The sequence below is a fragment of the Pteropus vampyrus genome, unplaced genomic scaffold (assembly GCF_000151845.1).
Source record: "Pteropus vampyrus isolate Shadow unplaced genomic scaffold, Pvam_2.0 Scaffold14, whole genome shotgun sequence".
NCBI classification, from domain to species: Eukaryota; Metazoa; Chordata; class Mammalia; order Chiroptera; family Pteropodidae; genus Pteropus; species Pteropus vampyrus.
In genome coordinates this window covers 1,947,901-1,954,271 of record NW_011888795.1, presented here as the reverse complement: position 1 = coordinate 1,954,271, position 6,371 = coordinate 1,947,901, and the positions used below count along the sequence as shown (strand labels likewise).

At 42.5% G+C, this 6,371-nt stretch overlaps 1 long non-coding RNA gene across 1 annotated transcript in view; it reads right to left on the bottom strand.

Annotated features, from left to right (window-relative positions):
* Window positions 1-3,700: 3,700 nt before the first annotated feature.
* Window positions 3,701-6,371, bottom strand: part of LOC111733676 — a 21,548-nt gene continuing 18,877 nt past the window's right edge. The window contains exon 2 of the long non-coding RNA XR_002778112.1: window positions 3,701-4,481. This is a non-coding gene — a long non-coding RNA (uncharacterized LOC111733676). The remainder of the gene's footprint in view (window positions 4,482-6,371) is intronic.

The window sequence follows — 6,371 nt, the reverse complement described above, 5'->3', positions numbered from 1 at the left end:
TGATGGAAATAATTTCAATGTGACAGAACCTCCATAATTTTCACCCAGAGTTCTGTAAAGTGAGCCATTTACTAAGCTTGAACACCTGGCTGGTGGCAACCCTGATGCTCACTTTTAGGACTGAGCCGCTGCCTTGATAAGTCAGTGAGGGGGTTAGGAAAAGGTTAAAGGTTGTGCTGGTAGGACACTACAACCACATATAGTTAATGACCCGAGGGTCAGGCATTTCACCTGGGCAATCCTGAAAACAGGCCACACCAAGAAGGAGGCAAGTAGTGATGTTTCTGTTTTATTCTTCTCTGGATTTTTTAACCTTCAAATTCATTCTCTCACCATGACTGCCTGTTGTCTCTGTGCCTTTCTCTACCTGCATCGCATCTATTATGAAACTTCATCCAGATGTCCAGGTCCTCGGTTCTCCCACTTTCTCTAAGTCTGTAGCTCTCTCTAATTCATTACTTTCCATATCCACCCTAGCCCCTGGGATCCACTACTATAAGCAGTCTCTAACCACCCGTTCCGTCGACTCCTTCACTCTCAGGCAGTGCCGGTCTCTATGTGATGACTTGGTGTTCCATATCTCTGGCCTGACCTCTCTCCTGTCCCTATGCAGTAATCAGATGCTGAATGGAACTGGCCGGTAGGTGAAATTGATAAGCCCAAGTTCTCCACCTCTGAAGAGGGAGGCCAGTAATCAGGCACAACGTGTGCTTCTCAAGTTTGATTTCACACATCACCTGGAGAACTTTTAAACTTTTTAAGCCTGTGCTTCACCATAGACAAATGGAATCAAAATTTAATTCTAATATACATCAGAAAATTACATAAAAATCTTGGCAAATTTTCACAAAGTGAATACCCACATGTTGCTACCACCATGCTGAGGGAAAAAAGCACTACCAGCAGCCCAAAGCGCCCCCACCCAAATATCTCTTCAGTCCTTCCTCCACAGGATAATAACATTCTCCTGACTTTTAACACTATATATTTGTTCTGCATGTTTGTGATGTTTATAGAAACAGAATTGTAGAGTATGCATTCTTTGTGTCTGACTCGATTCAATATTTTATTTGTAAGATTTAACCACTTTGTTTGGGGTAGCTGTTGTTCATCGATATGCATTGCTGTATAGTATTCCGTTGTCTGACTATACATATAATATATATAACTATTTGACTCTTGAGATACATATTGATAGTTTTTAGCTTTTACAAATACTGCGACTATGAACATTTTTGTACATGTTGTTTGGCACACACGCGTATGCATTTCCGTTGAGTAGATATCTAAGAGCAGGATGGCTAAGATATGCCTATGTTCAGCTTCCAAGCAGTTTTTAAAGTTGTACCACATATGTGTTTTACAAAAGCTCCTCAGATTATTCTATGGGTGGCTAGGATTGAGAACCATGCTAAGACCTACTAAGGGGTAGCAAAACCAGGCCTTCCACCAACCATCACTCTGAACACTCTTCCTCATCAAAAGACTGGTGAGGGGTGGGGGAGGGCATCACTGGTCTTGTTCCAGGAGAGACACTTGTCCTTCTAATGCTCTGTGGGGGAAGGGGGCATATCCAATTCTGAGGCTAAGTGAGGTGGGGTCTCCACAAGAATCTCTCTTAGAGATTGGGGTGTTTTCAGGTAAGGGGGAGTGACACCTTGGTCCCTGGCTATCTGCTGCCAAGATTTTAACCTGCAAGCCCACCCTGGCACCACCAACCAAATGCAGTGAAGTGGGGCAAGAGAACTCCAGGGACAGCTTAACATACATCCTTTAAAGGAGAGGGATACAGGTGTGCATAGACACAATGGCCACTTCTTTTCTGGCCTTGCTGGCCTGGCTACTACTAAAAGGGATTAGGAGGGAGTGTGGAGTCTATGCTTGCAGAGGGAGAAACAGGCACCTCCCTCTAGCTTCCTGTAGGCAATTCCTGCTGCTCTTAGTGAGAAAGCACAGGGCACAGAAAGGACAGGAGCCACAGGACTGCCCAGTGGCTGCCAAGGGAGGGAGCCCTTCACAGAGTGAAAGCTGGAGGTATAAATGCCAACAGGGCCCTGGTCTGAACTGTGCTCTATAACAAGAGGGACCAACACAAGGCTGAAAATAACACATTCACTCTTTTTAGAGAGATAGCCATATTGGTGGACACTACAGGCAACTCAAAGAATAGAGTGAGGCCAAGGACAGCTTCCTACCATACACGAGGCCAGAGACACGAAATGATCTTTACTTCCCTTGGTCCTCTTTTCTGCTCCAATTCACAAAGAGAGAGGTCCAGAACAGGAAGAAGAAGATGGAAAGAACTGGCCTTATGTCTTCCGCCAACAAATCCTTTAAAACATAAGGATAACCAGCAATGAAGAGGGGGGGGAAATCTCTGAAAGAGGTGTGAGATTGATGAGTTAAAGGAAGTTCAACCGATTTTTCTTTTTTTTTTTAACATATAATTCACATAACATAAAATCCACCATTTTTAAGCATTTTAAAGTGTACAATTTCGTAGCCTTTAGTACATTTACTTGAGTAAGATTTAATTAACTAAAAATGATGAAGTCTATTTAAGATGTCATTAAGGGCTTGGAGGAAAAGCAGGGATTTTTCCCTGACTGATTAGAGGGGAAAGAACAATTTTATGACAATTCTATAAACCTTTATTAACATTGAACATCTCCATTCGTATATCCCACAGGCGTCTCAAACTCATCAAATCCCAGAGTGAATGCATAGCTTATTCTTCTACTCACACCCTTGGGAGGGGTGGGAGAAGAAAGAAACCAGCATCTCACTGTGCATCTGATCAACCAAGCCCCAATTCTGATTATCTTCCATATTCCTTCACCCACACTTCTTATCAGCCTATACAAAGTCTGTACATTCTACCACCTAAATACTTCTCTGGTTCATCCTCTCCTGTCAGCATTCACCACTACAGCCTGTGTTCCGAGGAAGGCTGTTCCTCGCCTGGACTATGGCAGTAGCCTCTTCTCTGGCTGTCCTTCCTCCAAAGTGCCCTCCAGATCTCCAAGGGCTCTGCCCTGAGAGCCCTACACACCTGGCACCACCTTGTCACTCAGGTGTCAACTTTAGCATCTCCTCCAAGCAAGACCTTTCCTGGCCACCACCAGCTGCCTACCCAGACACATGCCATCATTGTTTAATGTTTTCATTCCACTTGTTTCATATTTTTCATACTGCTTATCACTATTGGAAACAATCTTGCTGATTTACTTGTTTACTGGTTTATTCCCAGTCTTTGCCCTTCTGTAAAAACAGAGCCCTCCCCTGCCTTATTTTCCAATGTGGCCCCTACATCTAAGGCTACTGCGCCAGGAACAATACCCACGAGCCACATGTGTGTGGACCTTTTGAAATGTAGCCAGTCCAAGTCGAGATGTGTTACAAGCATAATATACAAACCAATTTCAAACTTAAAACCAAATAATGTAAAATATTTCAATAATTTTATATTGATTACCTGCTGAAATGATAATACTTTAGAACTATTGGGTTAAATAAAACATTATATTAAGATTATTTCCACTTGTTACTTTTTCCTGTTTTAAATATGGCTACTAGAAAAATTTAAATTACATAAGTGGCTTACATTGCATTTCTATTGGACATCACTGCTCTAGACCATTACTGGCTCAATGAACAGGTAAATCCTCAGTGCACATCAAGGACAAATCTCATCATGTAATTCACCTCCTAAAATTCTTTATTTGTTTCCCATTTTCAGCTAGACCAAATTTCTGTTTTATGACCTGGCATACGAGGCCATCATGACCAGGTCCTTCTTCTCCCACTGGTTTTATTACCTGCTCTTCCCCAGCCTGGATACAATGTCTCTTTGCACATGGGTCTCTCTGTGGCACTGCCGCTCCACCGCCATGTCTACAGGTATGCTTCTGGGCATTTTTCAAGATGCACTTCAGTATCACCTTTTTTAGAAAATTCTTCTCTACTTTATAAGTAGAACCACCTTCTCCCCTGGCAGAGTGACCAGTCTACTGTGAGGCTCATTATTCTCCTGTATCGGATCCCATCAGGTCACTGCCTCACGTGCGCATCCTCACCGTGGATCAGGGCTCCCTGAGGGTAACTGGGGCCATGTCCTATTCGTCTTTTATTCATTAAACCTAGCATAGTCTGTAGGTTGACTATTCATCTACTGTGTGGGGTCCAACTTGGAGACTGATTATATCCAGAGACTGGAGTGGGATCATCTGAAGACTTGACTGGGCTGGGTGTCCAAAATGGCTTCTTTACTCACTTGCTTGGTGCCTCAAATGGGGTGGCTGAAAGAACTGGGGCCTGGCTAGGCAGCCCTCTCCATGTGGCTAGTTTAAGAGTCCATACAGCATGACAATCTGGACTTTTACATGCAGTAGCTTTCCTCGGACTTCTTATATACAGTGTCTTGTCTCAGAATGAGTATTCCCAGAGACCCAGGTCACAACTGCAAGATTTCCTATGACCTTCTGCAGAAGATAATCAGTATCATTTATGATTCATGCAATTGCCCAAAGTGAGTCATGGGGCAGTGCCAATTCAAGAGGAAGGGACTTCTCAGGGACATGGATGTGGGAGGTTCATGTGTAGGCCATTATTGGGGACCAACTGCCACAAGTCTAATCTGAAATTTAAACCAGGAAAGATAGTTGAAACTCAGATACCATAAGTATCTCTGAGAACAACACAGGGCAAAAATAAGTACTTAATATAAATATATGTGTTGAAAAAAACACACTTTCAATAGAGCTTTGGGCCTCAGCTGTGTAATATATTCTATACCATACAAGTCATCAGGGTAAACCTGTAACACTTTGGGGCAAACTAACATTTGTGGGTGTCTACAAAAGGTCAGACACTTAAGAGTGGCCAAAATCTTCTGGAGACATTTACTTAATGGTAAGCTGCACTTACAGCATTTGGGAGAATGTAAGAATGTTCAACACTATTATTTATAATAACAAAAAATTAGGGAGGAACTTTGGTATTCAACGTAATCATACAGTAAACCATTACGTAAGCATTAACACTGCTCAATGAATTTTAATAGCAAAGTGCATAACAAACCGTTAGGTGAAAAAAATCAATATGCAAAGCTTTGCACAAAATATTATTCCTATTATATTCAAATATGTATATGCATAGAAAAAAGACTAAAAAGGTATATAGCAAAATTTCAACACTGAATATAGCCACATAGGAGAATCATGGGAAATGTTTTAAAGTTTTCTTTTTTGTGCTTATGGTATTCCACAATTTTCATACAGTGAGCATGTACCATTTTTATAATCAGAAAATAAAATTAAGAGTGAGATGAAACCCCACTGGGAAGTTGGGGCTGCACCATGGCCCCAAGGTCCCACAAAAGCCTTTTACCCCAGGGTTTCCAGGAATATAGTTATCTGTGAGGTATTATCAGCTACTGCCTTAGAACAGTATTGTAGTCTCCCGTGAGTTTCTTAACTTCTCTAGACTTTGGTTATTTACTGCATAAAATTAGGGGTCTGGACAATAAGATTAAATCTGTAGAACTTCAGAATTTATAAGCACTTTTCCTTATCCTATTTGATCCGCACAATAGCCCCAACAGTAGAAGCAAGCTCAATCTTACCATCGCCATGTGACCCAGAAGAAAACAGAGGTTCAGTTAGATAAGGTAGCCCAGGGTCACATGACAGTCAGTAGTTGTCAGGATTCAAAACCAGGTGTTCACCCTTTACACTTGGGGCCCTCAATGCTAAATCGGGGTTCCTTTTCTATCCCAACTATAAGCTCCCATCCTGTGATAAAACTCCAGCCAAAATTTCTGCCTTCTGAGGCCACAGATACTAAAACTAATCTCTCTTCTTCATTTCTGTATTCCAAGGCTCTTAAAGGAAGCTCTAATGCCTCCTCTGAGTCATACATATCTTCAGTTATGTCTGCTCTTCTTCAAATGGCATTCTTTGGGGGGCTGCACACAATTTTGGAATCTTAGAATTTCAGAAGTGGAAAAGATCTTTAAAGGTCATCTGGCCTAAGCAGCTCCTGTCAGTCTTTTACAGACACCTTTTCATCTGAAAGCTATGTCTCTCAACAATGCTCCTGAGGGGTGCCTGGGGCTGGGACAGGGTGATAAAGGTGCCCTTTCCCCTACTGAGCCACCAGACATCTGCCAGGTTACCTTAATTCAAAGACAGAATGCGGAGGCCGCACAGTGCAAGGCAGAGTGATGCGGCCTTTTAACAGGGACATGGCACACAATGGAAAGATCTGAAAGTTCCAAAGGGAAAGAGGCTGAGAAAGACCCAGAGGACTCATGCTCTTGGAGGAAGCTGCTCGGAACAAATGCCCCAGGGCCAAGAAGAAACCCGTGGGGG